The sequence below is a fragment of the Mesoplodon densirostris genome, chromosome 15 (assembly GCF_025265405.1).
Source record: "Mesoplodon densirostris isolate mMesDen1 chromosome 15, mMesDen1 primary haplotype, whole genome shotgun sequence".
In the NCBI taxonomy this organism is placed as follows: Eukaryota; Metazoa; Chordata; class Mammalia; order Artiodactyla; family Ziphiidae; genus Mesoplodon; species Mesoplodon densirostris.
The window spans coordinates 61941762-61968660 of NC_082675.1; the positions used below are offsets into that span (position 1 = coordinate 61941762).

Consider the following 26899-nt stretch of genomic DNA (forward strand, 5'->3'; position numbering starts at 1 on the left):
AGGTCCAATTGATTTTAATTATAATTGTTGAAACTCTGTCTCAGTGGTCTGTCTTAGAGAGGAAAAGCTTATTTCTGGGTGTCTTCTTCTGCCGCTGGTGAGGACACTGAGTAATGGCTCCCTCAAGTGATCTTCCCAGTGCAGGATGTCAGCTCTGCCTGCCTATGGAAGCCCCTCAAACCCCAGAAACACTGCGTTCATGTGGGCTGGCCTTCCACCAGGCCAGGGTTGCACCTTCTTGGTCCACAGCAATGCTTCTCTACTTCATTTTTCATATCAGGGATCCTTTTGGCAATAATCAGCCCAGAGCAAAGCTCCTTTGTTTCCATTCCTTACACCCCACCCCTTAGAGCTCTAACTAAATAAATATATTAATTATTGAAATGGTAAAAGAAGAATGAAATAGCTTTTCATGGAACATCAATGAAGGTAGCCATAGTGAAATGTGTAACTGATGCCAGATGTAGAAGTATCCATTCCTCTTGCATCAAGTCCAAGATTCTTTATCTGGCTTAAAAGAGCCTCTATTATCTACCCGCACAGTCTCACCTTGTTTCCTGATCATTTTCAGCTTATTGACTTGCTGTGAGTTCTTCAAAATCCACCTTACCCTACAGAAAATACCATAATTAGCCTTAAGCTGAATCTCCAGTCACCACATTGCCTCCTTCACGTGGAACATCTCTTCAATCTGCCTTCTAAATCTTACCTACTTATTTCCTTAACCATTCTGGCATGTCCTGTTTCTCTGATATAACTAATATCTTCACGTCCATTTCAGCGCTTATTTCTATATGGCCTCATATTTTTTATCTTTATTTTAGGTAAGAATGTCATGACACACTCAGATAAAATCTGAGCTGTACAGGACACAGTTCACTAGCTTAAGAATAAATTCAGCAACTCCTAAGGCAACATAGTAGATCGTTAAAATGCTAGGGAGTTAAAGCCTCTTGGGTGCAGATTTGGATGCTAAATCCCCACTTACCAGTAGTGTGACCTTGGGCAACTGAACCTTTTTGATCCTCTTTTTCCTCATCTGAAAAATGAGGCTATTAATACCTGGCAGAGTTTTATGAGGGCCAAAGAAAACTAGAATATACATGAGAGCATCCAGCATACAGCTTACCACATGGTCATTAATAATGTTCATTTCCTTTCACTTCCACTTTGGATAATATATTCAAGCACAGGAAATACAACACAGCAGATTTCTATAGAAGTCTTCTTTAAACAGCAGGCTTTCTCTCCCAATAATGCTCTTATTGGGGTGAAGTTAAATCTCCCTCTGAACACACATATGCACACAGAGGTGCAGACATCCGCTGTACCACAGTTGTATTTGATGACAAAGATAAGGTGTCAGGATTAGACAGTTACGGTGGATGAATAACAAAATACACATTTCACTCAAAGATAACTGCAAGTTCACTGTACCGGCATCATCAGCATGACTTGGAAGTCTCTTGAAAGGGGAGGCAGTTTCAACCCTTTGGCATTTGTTCTGCTGCAGCCAGAATCTGTTACCACTAGTCAGTGGCACCTGTTTTGAAGACCAATTTATCTACTAACCCCAGCCATAAAAATGTAGTGATAAGAGAAATAGTGAAATTTGTATTCATTTTCTATTGTTGCTGTAAAAACTTATCATAGATTTAGCAGCTTGAAACAACACAAGTTTATTATCCCACAGTTTCTGTAGGTCAGAGGTCCAGAAGCCTTAGCTGCTTAAGATCTCATGAGGTTGAAATCAAGGTGCGTGCAGGGCTGGAGGTTCTGGACAAGGATGGGCCTCCAGTCTCATTCAGGTTGAGCTCCCGTTTAGTTCCTTGTGCTTTTAGCATCGAAGTACCTGCTGGCTGTTAGCCAGGGGCTGGTCTTTCCTCCTAGAAGCTAACAGCATTCATTCTTCTGTTTTCCATGTGGCCCCTCTGGCAGCAGAGGTTCCAATCTCTCTGCTTTCCCTTCTACTGCATCTCTCTGACTCCTGGACGCTCCCCTCCCCCATGCTCCAGTGCCTGGGACTTCCTGCTGTTCCCTGAACACAGGTACCTTGTGCTTCCATACCTTCTGACTTTTACACATGCTCTCTCTTCCTTTCAGAACAGCATTCAGAGGGGACAATATTAACATTTGCCTCATGACTGATTACATGTGTTCTTTGTAGATTTCTCCTTGTGATCTGGTAGATGAAGGTCTATCTCGTGGATAATTTTGAAAATGCAGTAAAAAAAAATAAAGTCAATTATCAAACCACAAAGTGCTAAGCTGGATGATAAAGAACTCGGAAGAGGGACAGTTCATTTGTAGACTGGAGTCGCACATGGGACACTTCATGGAGGAGGTGGTACCATACCTGGGCCTTGAAGAATAGACTGGATTTACATAAATGGGGAATAGAGAGGAACAGCTTGGGGTTAATATGAATATATATACAGTGTTCTTCAAAAAGCTGTAGCATTTGTTCATGCATTACATATATATTTTTTAAGTCTTGGGAATATAAAAATGATCAAGAAAGATAAGGCTTCTGTATCTATGGAGTTTACAGTCTACTAACTGATGCAGAAGAGAAAAAGAGCAAATTAAATAATTAAATAAAACAAAGTGTGATACGTTTTGGGAGAAAAAAATGTGAGTAGTGGGGGCATGGTCTGCTTAATTGGCTAACTGTGTGGAGGATTAGGGGGGTGGCCTTGTCAGAGAGCTTCCTGTCGAGTGGTAGATTTCAGTCGGGTTCTACCAGCAAGAGGGGACCACTGGGATCAAAGAAATGGCACGGTGACCACTGTCTTCCACAGATTAGTATGGCCGTGATATTACTTACCTTGATCATTTAAGCAGTTCTGGGCCATCTTACAATTCTGTGACATGTCTGAATGGCTTAACAAACCCCTTTTTCATAAGTAGGTAGCAGTGGCTTTTCCTCTAATCCCTGCCTGAGCCATTGAGTTATAATGACTTGCTCTGAGCGTGACCTGACAGCTAACCAACCACCAAACCTCAGTCTGTAATTCAGGTGTAGCTCTCATGCTAGGAGGAGGTGGCTTGGAACATGTATTAAATCAAAATATTTCTCACTCTTAGTTTCTTTTCACAGTTCAGAATCTGTGTTCAATTCCATGCGGAAAGGAAAATAACTCCCTTGCTTGGATTTCTTGCTGACATTTCTCTTTGGTGGGGATCAGGAGTGGGGGGTCACTCTGAACACTTGCCGGTCCTCGTAGTACAGCTCTGTGGCATGTTCATAAAATACCACCCGCTGAAATTCTAATAATCACCAAAACATATGCTTTCTCCTTATATCCACTAACATTCTTTCTCTCATTAAAAAATAGAAAGTTCAGAAATTGAATTAGAAAGCTAAACTCAATATCTTTACATTCTTTTGGTTTCTAGAAAAAAAAAAAGCTACAGCTTTTCTGATTTCCCTTCAGTTAAATATTACTCCTGAATGGGCAAAATTATACAAAAAGTGTGAAGAGTTGAGACTCTGACATGAGGGGAGGTTTTGTATTTCCTCGCTATTAAAGAAGAAGAAGAAGAAACCCTCAGTTTTGTCTAATCTTGAGGAACGCAGTGCCCCGTCCAACCCACAAACTGTTGGCAGCATCATGGTGCTACACAGAATGTTCTTTTACGCTTTCTCCCTCCTCCCAAACCTTTCCTGTGAAGTTATAAATGTCAGCATTTAGAGACTGTTTTATTCAAATAAAATACGGACTTTAGGTTGGGTCCTTGCACGTTGTTTCTGCTGGCTGTGCACTAGAGGGGTGGTCCCAAGAAAAGCAGGCACATTTTAGCTGGCTGGGGCCTGGGTTTGACTTTATTCGTAAAATCTCATTTGCCCCTCCTACACCAACTATCTGCCTTGTGAAACTGGGATTTAGAAGCCCTATGCCCAGAGGAAATTTTACCGGACCCCTGGAAACACCCTCCTGATTGGAAGATGAAGTTACGCTGAAGGTCACTCCACCAGGCCTTGCACTTCCTCATCTTCTGTTTACACCTGACCTCCTGACTCTGCCTATGTAGTGCTCCCTTTCGACATTGCTATAACAGCTGATCAGCTGTGACCTCAGGTGTAGCTGCACCTGGAGAAATCCCAAATAATGTCCACTCATGGTCAAATAGGCAAGCAAATGCTCTGAAGCTGCTGCTGCCTTTGAGTCAAGGAATCCTATCTCCGGATCTGGTTATTTTGCACACTTGGGGATAGTGACTTCTATTTTGCAAAGTACATTATATCCTCATAAGCTGAGAACTCATATTACTTCCTCAGCGAGCAGCCCCCATGGATTTGCTTACCAGCTCAGGCCTAAAAGTGATGGGCAGCCTCTGATTTATCACTGGAAGGAACTGGGAAAGGAAAGAGGCTGACCAGGGAGATCAACGCAAGAGATCTTGGGCAAGTGACTTAAGCAATCTCTGCCTCTGATTTCTCAAGTTTAAAATAAAGATAACAATAGTTTCCACCTCGTAGGGTATGTTTGCTTACAAAATTGTAGCATAAGACCTGACTCATAGGAAATATGCAGTAAATATTAATGGTTATAATTACTGTTATTATTAAACACATTGTGTACCTTGGTATGCCAACCTTTAGTTCACGTTTTGTATACAGTGATTCCAGTTGGTGTTCAATAGTAGAATATATCATTGTTGGTGTAATTTCAAATGCATTTGATTGTTTTAAACAAATGTGTATTAAACATCTACCTACTTGGTGTCGGGAACTCAAATACACAAAGGCCCATACAACCCAGCCACTGCTCTCCACAGGTTGCCATTCTGAGAGAGAGATATACTTAGAGACAGAGAAGGACATTGGATGCCTTCAGTGCTGCAGTGGTGTGTGCCTGGGGCGCATGGGGGCAAATGAGAAGAGAGTAGTCACTACTCCCTGGAGGGCCAGAAAGGTGGCATTTGGATGCAGCTATGAGGGCCTAATGGCTGGATAGAGAGAAAGAGCAGATCCAAACATTGGCAGCAATGAGAATAAAGATTGGAGCCGTGTTGCCTTCTGTCCCATTGGGGACAGGAGGATTCTGGGGGTGGCTGCACCTCGGTTGAGAGGTGCCCAAGGGTGATCTGGAGAGGCAGACAAAGAGGGGCTGCTGCACCAGGTGGAGGAGCTTGACTGTTGACCCTGCATTTTGGGATTCCACTCAAAGGTTTTAAGCTGGCATGGGGTGGAGGATGGGGTGATTGATACTCAGAGTTGTACCTTAGAGCAGGGCTTTTCAAACTCTCTGTGGTCAAGAGCTATAGGCCTCAGAACTGTGGAGAGAGAGGGAGAAAGAAGGAGGTGTCTAGGATTGTTCACCTCTCATACCAGGGTGCTTTCACTGCATGAAAGGCCTGGAGGTTTTAAACTAAGGCCCAGAGAGGTTCTCTGCCGATTCAGATCTGGGAGACATGACTGTTGTGGCCTTCTGAGCCCCACCCAGGTGAGGTGATTGGATCTACCAAAGGCTGGTAAAACAAACACCAACCAAACAACAAATACATTGAAGAGGAGACGGGTAGTACCTGATCTTTTTAAAATAAGAGCATCCCAAACTGTCACAATTAAGAGCAAGATGGGTCAAGAGCAGAACAGTTTCACCTAAATAACACCTTTTATAAATTTTATTTTCCATTCAAATATAAAATATACTACATAGAGGAAAAAAAGAAAGCAATAAAACAAAGATGCCTAAGTAGAAATACTAAATTAATCTTCAAGTAACTCTCTTTAAAAATTGAATTACTACGTTTTTGGCCTTTGTGAACAAGCATACCTCATAAAGATACTTTGTGAAGTGTGATTTGACCAATCCCTGTTTATTAAATTCTGTGTGTGTAACCCTGTTATCAATGCCACATGGTATATGAAGATCAGTAAGGGATACAAAGATAGGATTGGAAGTCTTCATATCCAAGGAGATAAGCTCTCTTCTATTCAAATGTTTGAATTTCTCTGACCTTAAGAGCACTTCTGCACTAAAAAATAAATTCATCATTAAGAACCTGGGACTGTGGTAAACACTGTCTGCATCTTTAGTTCTGCTGGATGTAGGACACTGTCAACACCTCACCTGTGGGGACCATTCATTTACCATTTACCACAGAGATGGATTTTACACTTCGATTCTACTATCTTGTCAACTGGTTGCCTTACATGAAAATAAGTTCGCTTTTAAATATCTCTTACTGTTTTTCTCATGTTAGCAGTGCAGTCATTTAGCAAATGTATTAGCTGTTTATTAAGTTACTAAAGTTTGAATGTGGAAGATTCTGGGCTTGATACTGCTTGATATCCTAAGACTCATTCTCAGCATTGTCCAGCACCCCAAGGAGTGTTCATAGGTGTTCTATGAAAACAGAGTTTTATTATCAAGTAAGTTTGTTAAATACCAGAATAAAAAAAAATATTTGATTGTCTACTATGTAACATTTCATAGCTTTGAACACACCAATAGAAGAAAAGTCACTTTCCCCAATTTACCTGACTGCACAAGTCTTATTTTTCTAAACCCACTCATTAATATATCAAGGAACACTGACATTCTGCAGAAGATGGTTTGGGAAATACTAATCTAGTTTAATCCTCTAAAATTAAAAATGACAGAACCAAGGCTCAGAGGGTTGTGTCCTGGCTGAGATGGAGTGGTTGTGGCCAAGCTAGGCCTAGAACACAGGTCTCCTGATGCCCAGCCTGGGCCCTTTCCACCTTCTCTCTATGGAGGAATTATTCCCCCAGATCCCCACTGCCACCTTCAGTAGACTGGATGTGTGTGTATTCACTTATCAGTGAGACAAGCGTTGGGGGAGGGGTGTGTGTGTGTGTGTATACACACATACATACATACACACACACACACCAGAGCCCCTCAGGGCATCAAGGCCCCATTCACACAAGACCCAGGAAATGAGCTGGAGCAGAAAGCAGGTGCGAGGAGCAGGCCCACAGCCGCAGTGGGTTTTGGAGGCCCCTTGTTTGCAGTCTGCATTAACCTTGGGCTGTTGCAAAGGCCAAAGCTTGGCTCGCATTTGAGATCTGAAGCTCTGACATTCAAAAAGCTCCAAAGCAAATGAACCTGAGTGAGCAAATAATTAAACCACAAAGAAAAAGCCAGTATTGAAAAAAATATTAGCAATCTGGTATAAACTTCGGAGAACCACACTGTTGAGAAGTAATCTGGCCCTTACCAGCCCTGCTGTGCCTAGTCTCTGCACTAGAACACAAGTGAGCCATATCGTGTTTATGGCTTTAGAACGGTGAGACAGGTACAGGGCCAAGGTTCCATTCCAGACCGGGAGTGATGATTAGTAGGGGTTAGGGGTGCAGATTTCCAAGTGCTCCCCAGCTCCATCACTCACTAGCTGGGTGATCTGGGTGAGTCTCTTCCTTCCCTGTGCCCCACCCCCTGAATAATGATATCCTACCTCATAGATGTGCTGTGAGAATTAAAGGAGGGACTTCATGTAATATGCTTAGAACAGAGCCTCGTGTATAGAAAGTGCTCAAAATGTATTTTTTTAATTGTTGTTGTTATTTTGAAGCCTATGGACCCTGAGGTTAAAATAAAAAATATGGCCTTTGGAATCAGACATACCTGACATACCTGCACCTCAGTTTACAGAGCTGAGTCCCAACTCTGTGACTTACTAGCTCTGAGACCCTGTAAGCATATAACTTAACCTCTGAGCATGTTTTCTTATATTTAAAATGGGGGAAAATAGGGTCTATTCTGGGACTTTCTGTAAGGATTAAGAGTTTATGGATATGAAGAATGTACAGAGAGAGTTTCTAACCTGTAGTAAATCATCAATACAAGGCAGCTCTTTCTGTCTTCAGATTTCTCCTGTCTCAAACCCTGAAATGATTCCTAAACTTTCATTATGAGGCCATCTCCCAGGGCACTGAAAGGCTTTGCTTAATCATCAGGTGAAATGGTTTTAAAATTGCCCATCAAGGATGTACTAGAGAGGAAGGTGTTCTGTTGTATGTTCTTTCTGATACCAAGTAGAAAGAGCCCAGGGCAATGGCTTTTGGACATGTTTAGGTCTATTTCGGATACTTACAGAAAAAGAAATAGAGGAAGTATGTGTGTACAAGTAATATTCTGGGGAAAGAGAAAGGGGAAAAAAGAGCAAAGAAGGGAGGGATGACAGATAAACTTAATCTAAGTTTGGTTATAAACCCTGGCAAATGTTCAATCCAGAATGAGCACCAGCCAGAAAAACTGGCTGCAGCTGGCAAATGTCCCAAATCATTCTGTAGAACGAGAGCCCATGAGTGGGGAAATGCTGCTTGATAGATGGATTGTGAATAAAATGCTGCCTTCCAGGCACTAGCCTTTGAATTACCCTATGTTGATTTAATTCAGATCCTTAATGTTTCCTGAGCGTTGACTTTTTAACCTTAATTGTCTTCTGATTTATTAGTAAATCACTGTGCTTTTTATGTTTCCCTGGTAGAAGTTTAAACCTTGTTTCCCAGAATAATTCTGTGACCTGGGGCAGATCTTAGGGTGGCCAAGCTCAGTGGCCTGTCAGCCTGTAAACACTAGTGTCCCTTAAGCTTTAGCCCTGGGCCACCCAGCTGAGAGGAGACTGTCAGAGAGCCCCTCACTGACACCGCAGATAAGAAGTTCTGAGTTTGTAAATTCTTTCCCAGCTTCCCAAAAGCAGTCTTCAAGTACCAAAAAGTTCACTGGTGTGACACAGCTTTCAGCTTGAGGGCCACGTACTATCCCTATTCTTGAGTCTGGGATTAAATACACAGCGTCATAAAGTTTCCATATTCCTAAAACAGATCCCTCCTCCCACCATAGCCAGGGCAGTACCGAGCCCATGGGCCAACACTAGTTTGGGAAGAGCGAGAGAAAAATAGCTCCATTATTCCTCTCCTTGCAGAGGAAACTGACAGTCACAATTGATGACATAAAACACTGAGACAGGCTCATATTTTAAGAATGTCAATACAAATTTCACCCTCAGAGGCCCAGATTTCAAGAGGCATCGTGTCACGTTTTTTGCAGGCTAGCTTCTCTCCTGTTCCTACTGCAGAGAGGGCAGGAGAGAAGCCAGAAGCCAGGCTTCGTAATGAGGTGTCTGCCTCTGCAGAGGAAACAATGTCATTTTATCTTACATCGTGTAGTGTTAATAATCACAAAACCCTAAAGAGTGAGCATTCAGAATCTGAAACTAATAGCATAATTCTACCCAGAATTTACACCCCTCACAGCACCTTTCACCTCCCTTACCTGCTGATCCTCATAAGGTCCCCCTAAGGTGGGCGGGGCTGAATATGATTAGCTCCATTTAACAGATGAGGAGGCAAAATTTCAAAGGAGGACTGTTACTGGATGTCAAAATAGAAAGCTGAGTCGCTTTCATTCCTAACAAAGTGGATAACACCAAGCGTCGTGAACTTTGTGGGTGGATGTGAAGATGTATGTCTACCAAGCCCCCTTCAGTCCCCTCCACCTTGGCCTGATGTGCCTGCCCATGATGGCACTCAGTGAATTAGAGCTGTCGGCTGACATTTGTATAAAGTTCCAGGATGTGATGCTGTTTGACATTTCTCATAAAATATCTTTAATTATTTCAGATCTCTTGATAATAGGCACTATTATCACAATTTTTTCCAGTTTTATTGAGATAAAATTGACATATAACTTGCATTAGGTTAAGGTATATAAGATAATGATTTGATATATGTATATATTGCCAAATGATTACCACAATAAGTTTAGTTAACGTTCATCATCTCGCATAGTTACAAGTATTTTTTTCTTATGATGAGAACATTTAAGGTCTGCTCTCCTAGCTACTTTCAAATATACAATAAAATATTGGTAACTATCATCACTGTGCTGACCATCACATCCCCCAGAACTTTTCCTATTTTAAAGATGAGGACATTGAGCCCCAAGGAATGAATGATATATCTAAGATCGTGTATATAATAAGTGGCTGAACCCAAACTTGAACCCAAATCTGTCTGACTTCAGAGTTGGTGCCTTTTCTCCTTTACCAAGGTGCAGATTTGAACTCATTTGTTCCACAATTTTTGGTTGGTGTGCCCATGAGACCCCGCCTCAGGTGGGCTTTTCCTCTCACCTCTGGTGTCCTGCTCTAGAAGTTGAGCACAGAGAAGGGCTGGGCTCCCATCTTGTGAATGGTACCTCAACAACTCTATGAAATGACTCTCGTGGACATTTGGGCCCATAGAGACCCAACCCAGATCTGCCGTTGCTTCCCATTGTAATCCAAGAGGTCAACTCCCATTTCTTCAGAATTTTTCTGCTCGGAACTGTATTCCTGGAAACTGTCTTTTTTTAACTTTATCCCTAAGCATTTCATATTTTTTTGGCCCTTTGTTCTAGGATGACGTCAAAGGAGCCTCACTTTAATCAAATTTAGTGTGCTAGTGGCTGTGCCATTAGAAGTGTGGCTCAGCTTGAGGTTCAGTGCACAATCCTGAAACAAAATGGTAGTCAGTGAACATTTCTGAATAGCATTATCTTTCATAATTTCAGACAATTTAGTAAAGTTTGGTCCATGGAGATGATCACAGAGGTATATGATTCCACTACATATAGTGGAATAATTTTTTTGTTTGTTGAACAAATCTGAAATTTTGAGCCATATTGGTAGCGCTGGTGGTTTTGCTGTAAGAATTTGGGAAGAAAGTGTTCCAGATCTAAGTGCTAGCAAATGATCCACATGAATATAAAAATGACAAATAGCTCTTACATAGAGAGGCTCTGAGACAAACAAAACATGGTCTAATTTCAAGAAAACTCACCTGATGCAATTTAATATTTATTTTTTCTGAACACCATCTACTGTTTATATATTGGCTGACAGAGATGAAATATGCAACGGTCTTGTTCCTTTATTCATGCTCTTCATTTAATAGATTTATAAATATAGGAGTTCCTTTCTGGTTACTAAATTCATATTTCTGAAAACCTCTGTAGATGCTAATTTGGAGGTAAGGAACCTTCAGAGTTCATCCACTGAGCACATGCTGATCTGGTGCCACCGTGTGCTGGGTACTACTGTGGTTGAAGCAGTGGCCAAGAGAGGTAGCGTTTTGTTCTCACAGAGCTTATATTCTGGTCTTGGTGGGCCCAGACAATAAGGCAATAAGTCTATAATAGAATTTCAGATATCAATAAATGCTAAGAAGGCAATAAAGCAGGTTAGGAGGATGTAGAGTGACTGGGGGTGTTTTAATACAAATGTCAGGACACGTATTTTATAAATTGCCGAAATAAGTTTGCACAGTAAACTGTTTACAGGGCTCAGCATTATTTGATTACAACTTACAACTTGTTACAGACTATGGCTGTAGTAAGGTACGATTGAGGAAATTTTACTACAATATGTATTAAAAGAGCCAATTTCATCGATCTTAGATTCAGAATTAGAAGGGAACTTAGAGGTTGCCCTTCTAGGGAAACGGCAAAGACTCTAGATATGAAATCGAGAAACGCCAGTTTTCTAGGCCTGTGAGGGTGCAGCCTCTACAAACTAGTATTTCTCTGTGGGTCTGTGTTTATCCACCTGTGAAATGAGAGGGTTGTGTTAGACCAGTGTTTCTCAAAGTGCAGCCCCCGGACTGATAGCATCACCCCCACTTGAGAACTTGTTTGAAATGCAAATTCTCAGGCCTCATCCAGAACCTACTCAATAAGAACCTCTGGGGCTGGACACCAGCAACTGGTGTTTTAACAAGCTCCCCTCCCCACCCCCCCACCCCACTTCTACACATGCTCAAGTTTGAGAACAGCTGTTCTGGATGATTGTTACATCTCTTGATTCTAGCTGTAACCTGCTGTGAATCCCCAAGGCAGAGCAGTGAAACCCGGCCAGCACACTTGCCCCATCTCACCATAATCTCTCAGGTTCCAGTGGCTTCGTTCTCTCTCTCTTCGGATCTGTGAGCAAAGCTGCAAAGCCGTCAGCTTCCGTAGGTGACTCTAACTCCCAGGGCATGTACCTCCCTTAAAAAATCTATATCCGGTCTTACATGGGATCAATGCTTACAGTCACCTTGTATCTAAGCAAATTGAATAAAGCTGGGAGCTCAAGCAAACCTGCTTATTTATCTCACGCCAAGGGAAACAACTTTCAGTTCTGCAGGACTTGACACCTTTGTCAATAAAATCTGCAGATTGCACAATATAGAGTTGTTTTAGAATTCATCTTTTTGACAGTAACAGGACTTTCCAAAAGAAGAGCATCTAGGGGTTATTGTGGCAGACATATCTTTGCCCTGAGATCACTGACTGCCCTGCCCATGTTTACATTTTACATGGGAACCATTCAATGCATTTGCATCAGTATAGAGAAGAATAAGGAAAGAATTTTAATACACATGCCCCCCTTTTTATTCATCCATCTAAGGAAGGCAACCAGATTTGATTTTTTTTTAAGAAGCACTTAGTTTTAATAGCTGATTAGCCTGCAATAAGGGCGAACTTGTGTTTTGCTTCTAATCAGCAATAAAAACAACAGCATATTACGTTTGCAGTTGCTTCGCTGCAACATCTTTCCAAGATTTCTCTTCACACTGTTTGAAAGTGCCATATACATTGGAAATGCGCATTATATTTAGAGCGGGCTTATTGTAGGAAGCATAAAAAAGCTCCCAATAAAGCAGAAGTTTAGGGAAGGTAGGGTGAAGTTAAAGGTAGTAAAAAAGCCCCTCAGTTGCTTGATTGTGTGAATTGACGTTCCTGGTAGAGTGAATTGGCATTTGTGGTTTCACAGTTCTGGAATAAATGACACTTCCAATAACATTCTCCTATACAGGTGTAAGATATACAAATTGGGTGAGGAAAATGGTAGCATCATTGAAATGCATAAAAGCAAAAAGCCTAGGAAGCAAGCATATGGCAGGGAGCCGGCCTGGGAGGCAGGGGCACACTGGAGGGTCCTCACGCTGCGGCTGTCCAGAGCAGCCAGGAGCACAGGCTCCATCTTCCACCCCTAATTTGGATGATTCTGTGATTATTATATCATTTGGATATTCCCTGCCTTGAGTCTTTTTTTTTTCTTTATTCATGGCTCTGGTTTGCATTTTTGTTCCCCCTCAACTCTTCTGAGTTTGGCACGAGTAGTTGAAAAGTATATTAAACCAAGCAACAGTGCAACTTTTGATTGTATCTATACAATGGTGGTAAAAGAACAGACTTGGTGAGCTATAAGATAAATTGTTATCCATGCAGATCAATTGCAGAGACTGAAAGAGTTATGTTTTATGTATTTCCCCTCTAGCTGAATATATTTGACTCTTCTTCTTTCTGTTCCCAGGAGATCATATAATTCCCTGCCGACTTATGAAGGTAACTTTTAAAAGCCTTTTTTGACTAATTTTAAAGGCTTTGGAAGTGAGTGTGGCATTGTTGGGGGCACTCCAAGCTTTAGCGAGGAGCCTGGCTGTAGTACCAGTTTCCTCTACAAGCCCAGTCCACGGCCTGAGGTCACCTTGTGTTTCTGCACCTGATTTTATGGATGGCAACACCAAGGTCTAGAGCAATTAACGGATTTGCCCAAGGTCACAGGATGAATTCATTTCAGCCACAGCTATAGTTGTAATTACAGTATGTGAGCCCTCTGAGGAGTTACTGAAAAGCCCTGTCTAATATTTCCCTCAGGTTCTAGAACCCCAAGCCTAGTAGTGAACTAACTAGGTGGGAGCCATGCCTAGTGAGTAAGTCCCAATCAGGACACTAATAAATAAATCAGGTGAAGTAGAACATGAAGGGACCCATTTTAGTTTACAGAATCATAGGACTGAATGCTTTTGTACATATACAAACAAGACTAGGAGAAAAAAGGTATGAAAGAAATTTTTAAATAAGTAATTGTTAAGGGCTTACTAAGTTTTAGGCGCTATTCTTTCTTTCTACCTATCCACTAATATCTTGCGGGGAAATCCGAACGAATTTTTTGGCCAACCCAGTAAGTGCTCTATGTGCATAATCTCATTTTTCTGTTGACCAGCCCTAAGGAACAGGTACTATTATTATCACCATTATACAGATCAGGGAAATGAGGCCCAGAGAGGTAAAGTCGATTTCTCAAAGGGACTAGAACTATGGTTTGCCCCGAGCCAGCCTCATTGCAAGTCTGTGTTCTGTACCACTGCACCACAGGCCTGCCACCCTGGGCAGGTCTGCCTGTCTAACCTGAAGCCCTCATACTGCAGCAGCAGTGCTTGTTCCTCTTGCCAAGAAAAAACAGAAATGGCCATCACCCATGACAGCTTGAGTGGCTTCTTCTAGACTTGGTGACAACTATAAGCCATCAGCCTACTTCAGTAACCCCTGCTTATCGTCCTTTTCCAATAGATTGTGCTGGTATGAAACTGGGGAAGAACCACAGTGGTAAATCCCCGTTTGCTGTCGGTCTTTGCACAAGTAGCCCATCTTTTCTGAATTTCAGTTTTGTTATTTATCAAAAGATGATTATCCCTTTCCTGCCTATCTTGTAAATGGTACAGGATCAAAAGGCCATATACAATATAACTATAAAATACTGTATAATGATAAGCTGTTGATGTTGTTATGATTATGATTGTACATCATAAGGGTGTGGTGTGGATTAAGTGAGGTCATACATCTAAAGGACTTTGCTCTAATAGTTCCTGATGCATAGTGGGCACATACTGGTTACTACATTGCTAATTTTTTTTTTTTTTTTTTTTTTTTGCGGTACGCGGGGCTCTCACTGTTGTGGCCTCTCCCATTGCGGAGCACAGGCTCTGGACACACAGGCTCAGCGACCATGGCTCACAGGCCTAGCCGCTCCGCAGCATGTGGGATCTTCCCGGACTGGGGCACGAACCCGTGTCCCCTGCATCAGCAGGCGGACTGTCAACCACTGCGCCACCAGGGAAGCCCTACATTGCTAATTTTTATCATTATCATTGCCAGTGTCCCCTGAAATGATTTAAAGTTCCCATACAAGGCTCAGTCCACACTCAGTTTGCAGAAAATGCTCAGTGCCTCTGAGATAAGCAGCAGGAACTACTGTTTCCATTTTCCAATAACTTGTAACTTTGTCCAGATTCTACTTCCCTATAGGTATATTATTCCTCTCTCTTTTTACCCAGCATGTAATGATATAACAGTAATAATAATAATTCTGGCTTAATGCACTTATTAAACTTGACTATCTAAAGCTGTGGAATCCATCAAGGAACACAGTCGTACTCATTGTGTACAAATCTCACACCAGGCCACGGTAACTTGTGTGTTGATTCTTTTCCTTCTCCTAAATGATCTTAATTGAAATCAACAGTACAACTGTTCTGTTTTTACAGTGTCTAGATGCCAGCCTCTCCATTTTTCAGTAATCACTTTGTAATCCACCATTTAGTACCTCCAGGGTTACTTTTAATCAGCTTTTAGGACTATAGATTCTCTGTTGTTCATTTGCAGTTGTCAGCCTTTAACCAGCTACATTGTCATAAGTACCATGATTTCCTCCCAGATTTACAATGATGTCTAGAGAAGTCCTAAAGGGGAAGCTAACATAACTTTCTGTTTTAAAAACAGTATTTGGAGCAGAGAACTAGCGTATTCAATATTCTAGTAAGTCTTGTTGCCTGAAGAAGAACACAGGCAATTTCTAGGCTTTTTGGTTTTAAAGTGAGGAAGAAAAATATATGTTTGCCACAGAGTATCCAAGGAACAACTGTAAAGTGATATTGCTTCTTCTGGTGTGCATAACCAAACAACTCCATCCCAGTGGGCATTGCTCCTCGAGATGTCACTGTGTTACCTTATCCCAGAGCCATTCATAGATTAACATATTCAGATGTCCTTCTGCAGAACAGCCCTGAGTTATTTTGTTGACTATTCCTAGATATATTTGATATTTGAGAGATACAGGAATAAGGTGACTATAAAACATTGAGACTCAATGCCGTGACACCCAAACCCCAAAATGAGGACTGTTGCCTGCCCAGCAGTGACCAGACAACACAGATTCTGTTACAGCTGCCTCTGCTCAAATGTTTTGAAGCTCTCTTGGAAATTCTTTTAAAGCCCTGCCACATTCTTTTGAATATCTGAACTATCTTCATCTTTGGAAGGAAGATGTGATTTATGGAAATGGCTGAATCACTTGGAGCCAAGTCTGTCAGGGAGGTCAAGATCGGTAATGTAGTTTAGAATTACCCATTTTAGATAAGAGTGCTGTCAGGGTTTTCTCAGCAATAACTGGTTTGTTTCTCTCAGTGAAGATCAAGCAGTTTATTATCCTCAAGCATACAGTAGAAAAATACACATAATTAAAACAAATTTATTATTGATAACCCCAGTCTTTATTCCCATTTATGATTACATTTTAGCAGAGTAGCATGTACATGCATATATAAAATTGTGGGCATGTGTGTGGGTTGATTATGTGAAAATAGTCAGCTTGATCTGTAGTTAGACAAACAGATATGTATAGATAGATATAGCTAAGTATACTGTTTCTCATGGGATATTTTTCATTCCCTTTTCCCAGACATAGTTTCCAGGATTCTCCTATAAATGTGGACCTTTTTCATTGTTGGTATTCCTCTAAGATAAGCAATTCTTAACCTTTTTTTAAGATTGCATACTTATTTTAGAATCTGCTAAAAATTATACACCCTTTTGTAGAAAAAATAGAAATGTATACACATGCATGTGATTTGGAAAATAGGAAACATGAATGCCCGGTCCAGAAGTTTTGTCTTAGGATTTAGAAAGAAAAGTGACTTCAAATTCCATATCATAGTATATATTTATAGAAGCAAGTTAAACATTACTTTTCAAATAGAAGCTACATATTATTTATTATATAGCATCTTTAGTTAATTAACTGAATTTTAGATTGCCTAAATAAGGCTTAAAAAGTGTGATGATAGTAAAGAAGGAGAAAAGTGAGTGGGTCACTTTGTACTGACAGTAAGGTATAACAAACAAGGTATGCTTTAAAACTCTTCTTCTACAAAACATTTAGAAGCTGAATAAAGTGTAAAAGACATCTTTATAAATGTATATACAGGTTTGGGAGGGCATTGAGTCTTAGAAGTTACAAGTGATCAGAAAGCCCTAATACAAAGAAGTAGGTTGTCTTAAAGTCAACAGTGTTTCTGGGGACATCTGCCTATCCCTGGGTGTCCAGACTTTTTGGTTTATTGGGCTTCACATAGAGAATAGAAGACAAATGCAGTGTGCATGCATTGTGGGATGTATGATCCAAAATCCCTTCATAAATGCTAGGTTTTATAAGACAGAATCCTCAGTGAAGGAGTAAGATAGACTATAACCCACCTCACAAGGAGAGAAAGGACTCTCACTTCAATCCACTCTGGTTGGTGGGAAATGTCACCTCTAAGAAATCTTAACCCCAAGACGGTTTTCACATGAATGAGGGCCAAAAGAGATACTTTTTGTGACTTGAGAATGACCAAACCAAAATTTTGGTTTAAAATGCTCCTGGCTGGTGGAACCCCTAGGCACCTAGCAGATGTGTATATTATACCTGGAAAAATTCATTTAGAAACCCCTTGACTCAAAATGTCAAAAACATGAATCATGATCAAATATAATGCAAAATGCATGAAGCAACAAGCTTTTATGAGTCAGCAGAAACAGCAAAGAGTTATAATTAGACCCACTGAGTCCGCAAAAATGTGAATCACCCTCAAATATAAACTAAGTAAGCTTGATGTGTCTGAAAACATAAAGGAGGACATCAAAAGATGAATCAGTACACTACTGTGAAATATGACAAGGCAGATTTGAAAAGTACACAAGTAGAAATTCTAAAAATGAAATATGTAATAATTTAAATTAGAAACACAATGATGCATAATATAGCAAATTAGTCAGAGCTAAAGAGAAAATCACTGAAGCGGAATATAGGTCCAAAAATATTGTATATAATATAGACAGAATATAGAGGAAATTAATAAATAAAGTGTAAGATCATAGGATAAAGAACAGTTTTTCATGCATTTTGTTGAAGGTCCAGAAAAGAGATAGTAGAAGGAATAGGAAAAACTATCATATTTAAGAATTTCCAGAATAGATGAAAGGCATGAATCTCCAGAATCAAAAGGCCCAAGAAATTCCAACAAGATGTGTTTACCCCCCCACAAAAAAAACCCCTCAAAGTAGACACTGTAATCAAACAGCAGCCAGGAGGAAAAGATAAATAATCTTAAAAAAAAATAAAAAATAAAAACAACCTTTAGGCTTTTAGGTGCCTTCTTTACAGTAACAGTGAAATCCAGTAGACAGCTGAAAACTACCTTCAAAGTGCAGAGAGAAAAAATGGAAAAATATTCACAACAATACAATCTTTCAAAAACAAAAATAAAGATACTTCAGATAAAACAAAACTGAGACTGTTTAGTACCAATCGGCTCTCCCTAAAGAGATTCCTAAAGTTTGTAAGAAAAGAAAGAAAAAATATTATTCCAGAAGGAAGATCTGAAGTAAGAAAATATAGTGAATAAAAAGAATGGAAAAACTGTGGGTAAATTTAAATATGCAAACATTGGCTACACAAAATAATTTTTTAAATGTCTAATATGCAGTGTTAAGGACAAAATAGAGGTAAAATGCTGAATAATTATAGTATAAATGGTTGGGAGTAATAAGGTTAAAATACTCAAAAATTACTGTTTTGAAAAAGGCTAATGATATTAACTTTCAACATTATTACATTAAATATGGATTTTAGAAGGTCTAGGGTAGTCTCTGAACAGATAGCATTAAAGATATAACTTATAAGTAAATAGAGAGGGGTGAAAAAGCAATGAGAAAAAAAGAAATCAAAAAAGGAAGAAACATAAGAAACTGAAAATTGTACAATAAAACTACAAATAAATCAGTAATCACAGCAAACATAAAAACTTAAAAAAGATCAGATTGGATCTTCAATTTCATAATCCAGAAATATGCTAGTTATAAGACATATACCTAAAATATATGAAAACATATGACTGAAAATAAAGGTATGGGAAAAAATATACCAGATAAATAGTAACAGAAAGCTGGTATACTGATATATTAATATCATATAAAATAGTCTTTAATGTCTTTCACCTTAGAAAAACTATTGGTAGTCACAAAGGTCATCATACAACATTAATGACAGAATGTTCAGTTAAAACCAAGATTTATAAATTCCAAGTTGAATGTACATAATAACATAGATTAAAACTATATAAAGCAAAGATGACAAAAAAGAGAAATTGACAAATTTAATCTCAGAATGAAATATTTCAACCAATCTTTCTCAGTAATGGATCAAGCAAACAAGAACAGATTGAGTAAGGATATAGTAAACTGGAGAAAAACAACTTGCAAATCTTATTTTAATAAACATACATATATGCCACATCCAACTAATAGAAAATACAACAAAGCAAATGTAGAACAATAATGAAAATTGATGACAAATTTCAAAGACTCATCATCATAGACATCATATTCTCTAACAAAAGGCAATTAGATTAAAACTCAAAGACAAAAAGATAACTTTAAAAACCTCAAATCATTGGAAATTAAAAAATATTTTTCTAATTAACTGATGAGTCAAAAAATTTTAAATTGAACATTAGTAAAATTACTGTGTATCAAAACTTGTATGATGCAGCTAGGTTAGTTCTTGTAAAGAAATGTAAAAATTTAAAGATTTATATTAGAAAATAAGAAGGGCTAAAAAAGAAAAGTTTACTGCACAACTTAAAAAGTTAGAAATTATTTTTAAATGAATATATCCAAAGAAAGTAAGAACATCATAAGAAAGAAATCATAAAAATAAAAGCAAAAATAAAAAAACATACAAAACACAGATGTAAGAGAGAGGGTTAACAAAGTCAGGCATTTGTTTGAAAAGACTGATAAAACTAATGAATTTGTGGCAAGAATAATGAAGAGGGGAAGGGAAGGATAGAAGGAAAAGTAAGATAATAGAGAAAGAAGGAAAGACAAAAAAACTGTATTATGCAGGGTATACAACTGCAGATGCCCTTGAGAGGAAAAGACTAATATATCATGAACAACTAGATGCCAATATATTTGAAAACTTAGATGAAACAGGGGTAGATTTAGAAAAAGACTATGACTCACCAAAACCATTAAACCATTTCTTTAACCATTAAAGAAATTAATAGTTTAAAATTTTCCCAATAAAACCTGTCCAGAAGATTTTCAGTTAGCTCTACCAAGTATTCCATTCTTACCCAAACCTGTCCATAGCATAGAAGAAGGAACTCTCCTCAAAATACAGTCTAGATCATCACTGTCAAACATAAACTGAGAAAATAAGCAACCAGATTCACACAACATAGATATAAGATAGATATACATAAACATAGATATAAAAATCCCTAACAGAATAATAGCAAACCTAATCTAGCAATGTATCATTATTTGAAAAAATATATTCTGACCAAGTTTAACTCAGGAAGGCAGTTTTGATTTGACATTAGGAAATATATTAGGGACTTCCCTGGTGGCACAGTGGTTAAGAATCTGCCTGCCAATGCAGGGGACACGGGTTCGAGCCCTGGTCCAGGAAGATCCCACATGCTGGAAGATCCCACATGCAGCAACTAAGCCTGTGCACCACAACTACTGAGCCTGTGCTCTAGAGCCTGCAAGCCACCAACTACTGAAGTCTGCTTGCCACAACTACTGAAGCCCACGTGCCTAGAGCCCATGCTCCAGCAACAAGAGAAGCCACCTCAGTAAGAAGCCCACACACCGCAGCAAGGAGCAGCCCCCGCTCAACGCAATTAGAGAAAGACCGCGTGCAGCAACAGACCCAATGCAGCCATAAATAAAAATAAATAAATTTTTTTTAAAAAGAAAGAAAATATATTAATGTAACTCCCCGTATTAATAGAACAAAGGAGAAAAGCCATATGATTATCTTAATTGATGCTGAAGTCGTTCAATGAAAATCAACATTCATTTGTGATAAAAGCTGTTGGCAAAGTAAGAATAGAAAGAAACTTCCTTATAAAGGATATCAAGAAAAAACCTTCCAGTAGGCCACGTACCACAACAGTGAAACATTCCTTCCCTTTAATATCAGGAACAGGCAAGGATGCCCACTGTCACCACCACATAAATTATATAATTAACTGTAATAGGTGAAACTTTAAACTTTTAGAAAACACTTTATGACCTCAGGATAGGAAAGTATTTCTTAAGACAAAAAGAACAAGCCATAAAGAATTAATATATTTGACTCTCTTCATGGAAAATATTTATCAAAAGATGTTATAAAGTTAGTGATAACCTATCAGCTAGGAAAATATTTGCATTTCATATAACCAACAAAGGAGGAAGATTCAGAATATTTAAGAGCTCCTACAATTTAATAAGAGAAATACAAGCAACCTGATTTAAAAAGAAAACAACCTGGATAAAAGACATGAAAAGGACATAAGAAAAATGGTTAACCTCATTTGTAATAAGGAAAATGCAAATTAAAGCCACATCCAACAGATTGTCAACAATTAAAGTCTGATACCAGTGGTTGGAAAAGCTGTACAGCAGTGAGAATTCTTTATACCCAGCTAGTAAGAGTATCAGTGGGCACAATCATTTGGAAAAGAATTTGGCTTTATATAGTAAAATTAAAGATGTAATTTCTCTACATCTTACTACTCAGTGCTTCCATTCTTAAATATCTACTTTGGAGAAGCTCTTGCACACATGCACAGAAAATAAATATCAGAGTGCTCACGGGGAGTTTTTTTTTTTTTTTTAATCAGTAAACACTGGACGCAGCTTGGGTGTCCACTGAACATGAAAATGGATTAAAAAGTTGTGAGCTATTCATACAAAGAAATGCTATTAGCAAAGAAAATGAACAAGCCAGCCACATCTACACATATCACCCAGGGTAAATCTCGGAAATTGGATGTTGACCAAGAAAAACATGCGACTGTTTCCATAAACTTCACAAGTATGAAAAAACAAACAATATATTATTATTCAGGGATCCATGTATATATGATAAAACGCAAAGAAGGGGAGGTTGGGCATGGTTGCTTATGTATTTTCATACATCGCACAAGGATTTCCACTCAAGAGGGTAATTGGAACTAAAATCTAGTCCTTTATAGCTACCCCCAAGCCTTCTATCATGGTGTGAGCAATGCAACTCCACTTGGAAGAAAGGGGACCTTTTTCAAGTTTGCTCAAAGGCACCATGTCAGGGGTGGAGGTAACATACATGGGAGTATCAAAGGAATTGTCAGTATTCCATGTCTTAAGCTGGATGGTGTTACATAATTGGCCATGTTACTTACATTTTGTAAGTGAACATATGAAGACCACTTTATTTAAGTACAATATGCATACCTATATAAAATATACATAGATAATTACATATGTAATGTATGCAGTTAAAATTTAATACATATTGGATTGGACAAAAAGTTCGTTCAGGTTTTTCCATGTGATGTTAAAGAAATTATATCAATAGTTTAAAATTTTCCCAATAAAACCTGTGCAGAAGATTTTCAGTTAGCTCAAACTAACTGAACCCGAACTTTTTGACCAACCCAATACTTGGAATATACACAAACTATATTTTTTAAGCTTTGTATGTATGATGTATGATATATCTTATAATTTTAAAATTTTGTATAAAGCACAGGGCATTAAGTTTTCTTAATATGGCTATTTTATTAACTAACAAAAAGGGAGTAAATAATGTATTTCTTATGGCTAATCACTATTTCTTTGGGGGAAATAGTGTATATTTTATATTATATACTTGTATCACGTATATAACCTTGCCAAATGATTCGAACTGATCTTTGTCTGGGAAATGTCTTTTCCCAACTTTGAGAAATCGGCAGTCAGCAGGCCCATCATGAAGTTTGAATGAGGCGGCCCCAAAAACCCAGTACAGAGCTTATGTTTTGTTAAACATCAAGTAGCTACTGTCCTTGTCGCTCTTTCTCTCTCTAAACGTGTAATACTTATGAAGCTGCAGAGAATGGCATCTTTAAATAAAGCCTGATGGTCCAGAACGATGTTTGCCTGGAAGACAAAAAGTCTTCTCCAAACACCCTCTCAGAGAATGATAAACTAGAGCCTGCTTGCCCAGGTCCAGGTTGTCAGTAAATCCGGGCTCTCGGCGTACAATGTCCCCAGAACTTGTGGAGAAGAGGAACTTCCCATGTGGAGTCAGGGGCCTGGACGGAAGCCAGCTTCTCTCCTTAGCTCCAGTCAGCTCTGCAGTCACTTCTGGGAGCACCACCCTGTGCCTGTGTCAGCACCATGAGGAGAAAGCGAAGCACCACCAGCACTGATACCTCTACCCATGAAGATGAAACGGTTGAACTAAGAATCTTCCCTTTCATATGCAACTTTATAATTTCCAAAGGACTTTCACCTGTGTGATCCCATCTGAGTTTCCAAGCAGTGCTATGAAGGAAAGGAGAGAACAGCAGGTGTTAGCATTTCTGCTTCATAAGATGGAGAACCTCAAGTCCCAAGACGGAAAGTGACTTGAAAACTCGAGTCAGGCAGGTCTTCTTGCTTCCCCTCCAGCACTCTTCCTTTTTACTCCATGGAGGATTGGATTACAGAAGAAACAAAGGAGAAGACAGAGGGAAAAGGGTTAAAGATAGGGGGCTGGCTGAAGAAACGGGGTGGAGGAAAAAGACAAAATGAGTGAGAGTTACAGAGGCAAGTCTCAGCCAGAGGGTATATTCCAGAGTGGTTCCTTTCAGCCCCATCACTCACTAGGAGAGAGCAGATTAGGGTGAGGGGCAACATTTGCCACAAGGAGAGTGGCATAATCAGGGGTGAGCAGGCCCTCTTGAGGGTGTCTGGGACTGAGAACTGAAACTTAGGTCTCTGTATTCCAGGACCTTCTCTTTATTTCTTCTTCACAGTAGCCCCCATTCGGCAGGAAGCATCTGCCCCTGTGATACTGGCTGATCATCCAGCTCTCTGAAATAGGCATCCCTAGTACCCTTTGGACATCACTTATAGCCACCATGACCTCAAGATGGGCTTGGGCCTTCACAGAAGCCTACCATCTCAGGACCCCACTCTGTACCAAGCACATACACCTTCCACTGTTGGCACAAACAGAGGCCTTATGCTTGGCCTCTTTGCCAGTTGGCTCCCAGCTCTAATCCTTAAGTACTGCAGCATTGCCAGTGTGATGCTGAGTATTCCTGTGTAACTTTTTTTTGCAAGGTTCTAGCCAAGCTCTGGCAAGATGCAATTGAAGACAAGAAGAAATAGTCTCCCCGTAGGTGGAGGTCAATATACAATGGTGCAATTCTTGAAATCTAAAGATTGAAGATTGAGTTTTTTAAACTAACAATTCGATCTCCGTTGCCTTAGTGTAAATTGGAAATGGATACCATATCTTTAATGCTAATTAGGCATTGCTTAGTCTTCCAGGCCTCATGTAAATAACAATTAGCAATAATTTAGCAGTTGTACATGCTGGCATCTTCTAAGCCATACCATTGTATACCATTCCAAATTCCTTTGCATCAATTAGGATCATAAGCCAATCAGTACTAATTAGGAAGAAAATAAGTATAATAATAAATGCAACAAAATTAGTGATTTGTATCTGGTCGGTAGTTCCTTCCCTCTGCAGTTCATCAAATAGTCTTAATGCGTAGGAACTTCTTGTAATTGAAACTAATTATGAGGTTTCCCCTGCTACTTTGAGCCTCATGTTCAAATCCCACGAAGCTCATTAAATAAGTAACAAAACTGGAATCTTTAACACATATTGTAACTTGGATCATGCTAATTAGCACCACACGCAAAAGGCAGCTAGAGGCCGTTTAGCAGCCCCTGCTCTAGTTAAAGGAAAGGGAGATTGGGATCTTCACAGTTCTTCAGGGCTTTGAAGAAGCCAGGCCAGTGGTGGGAGAGCACTGTGGTGAGAAAGTCTGTGTGGTATTTCAGGGGCAGAGAGGAGACTTGGAATCCCGGGCTAAGCTATCCCCTGACTGGACATCCCCAGCAGTTCCCGTCATGTACGGAAAACACCTGAGGGGGCTGGTGTCCCAGTTACAGGGGAGTCTCATTACTCCAGGAATTTGCCCCACACTTGACTCTGAAGCTCTTGTTTTGGGCCAGTGATAGAGCTTTTCTCCTCAAGGTTGAGTGGCGAGCAGGAAGGACCCCAGAAAATTCACTTGCCCTGCACAGACTGAAATTGTATACACATAAACCCATGTGTCTGTTTCTAGTCAGACATATGTACCATTCAGTAGACATATTGACTATATTCACAGCTTCCAGCACTGATCTTAACGACTGCCGTTCCTTTTCCACGCACAGCTAGATCTGTAGATAGCTCTCGAGGCCTCGATTAAAAGATGCTTAGAAATCCACTCACCTTCCAGTCTAGCTCTCCTTCCCATGCCGTGGAGCAGTCTAAAGTCAAGCACTGGGCAGAGTGCTGGAGAAGGTTGGATGGGGAAGTAAATCCACAGGGATGTTGGTTTATGTGCACCCACCTATAGTACCAGAACTCCACAATAATAGTATTTACTGCTGTTTTATGAGAAGTCATTCTAAAATAACCCTAACAAAAAACATTTGTTACTCTACCACTAGCTTGAGGGCTGGATGAGAAATAAGTCATGACAAAAGATCTCCAGGCCTCCGGTTGAATCAGAGCTAGTGATGTTGATGTTAAACCTTATATATTTGGCTGTTAATGTTAAACCTTATACATTTGGGGACAGAGTCTTCTGGTTTTCATATAATAAACAATAATCCTGAACATCCTTCTAGCCTCAACTAAGGCCTCAGTCCTAAATAAAGCAGCTCCTACTACTTATTCTAGCTCATAAAAATCATTCATTTTTTAAACTCCTATAGCTCTGATTATTGAGATGAGAGCTACTTTTGCATGGCTCCATGTTGTTTGATGAGACTCTTACAGGCAAGTCTGGTCTCCCTAACCAGACCTATCTGTTTTTCAAGAGCAGGAGTCCTCACATGTGTGTCACATCCCTTTTAAGCCCTACAGTAGCCACTGACTCAAAACCAGTTTCCGAGAAGCTCTGATTCATTGATTAATTAAGCATTTAAAAGATCATCCAGAACGCAGCATAACAGTGATACTTTGAAAGTACAAAAATATAATTTTAATTATTCTTATATTATTCACAGTATCTTAAATGTTATGTGGAATAAACAAATACATACATACATACATAAATGTTATGTGGTATGAGTGGGTGGGAAGGGGAGAAGTCTGCAATCTTGATATTAGCTACCAAATGATACCTGAAAAGAACTCTGGGACATGTGCAGTATCTTATCATTTACATTACTTTATTCAATATTAATAAATTATGAATTTGAAGCTTTGTCTCCACATAGACACAATGCAATAGAAAGTTAGAACAACCTAATTCATGGCAAACCCTCTTACTAATGCTCCATATAATCGGGGAAATGATAGTTATTAGTTTGCCTGCATTGCTAAAATTAGCTGACCTGGTTGATCCATTTTATACTGGTTGATTCAATTTGTCTGTGTATGCAGAGCCCCCAATATCACACACCAGTACTTTTGAGGACATAATTCTGCATCATGTAATGCTGAATAATTCATACACCCTGCCACGAGTAGGGTACAGTCTAGAGGTTTTCCTACCAAGAGTTTGTGACTTGATCTAAAGAAATTAAATATAGCTGAATTAAAATGTTTAACCAAGAGAGAGAAAAAAAGCAGAACCCAAAATCTTGTTCACGTTTCTTTATTTAACCAGAGATTATACTTGCTGATATTCTTTTGTCCATAGTCCTGTGTCATACTGTATGACAAAGGTCTGTTTGCATGCCTGCCACCCCCACTAGCACTGGACTATGACTTCCCTGTT

General features: G+C 39.5%; 1 protein-coding gene across 2 annotated transcripts in view; it reads left to right on the forward strand.

Annotated features, from left to right (window-relative positions):
* SETBP1 (SET binding protein 1) overlaps nt 1-26899 on the forward strand; it is a 378710-nt gene that overhangs the window by 276859 nt on the left and 74952 nt on the right. The window lies entirely within an intron of this gene.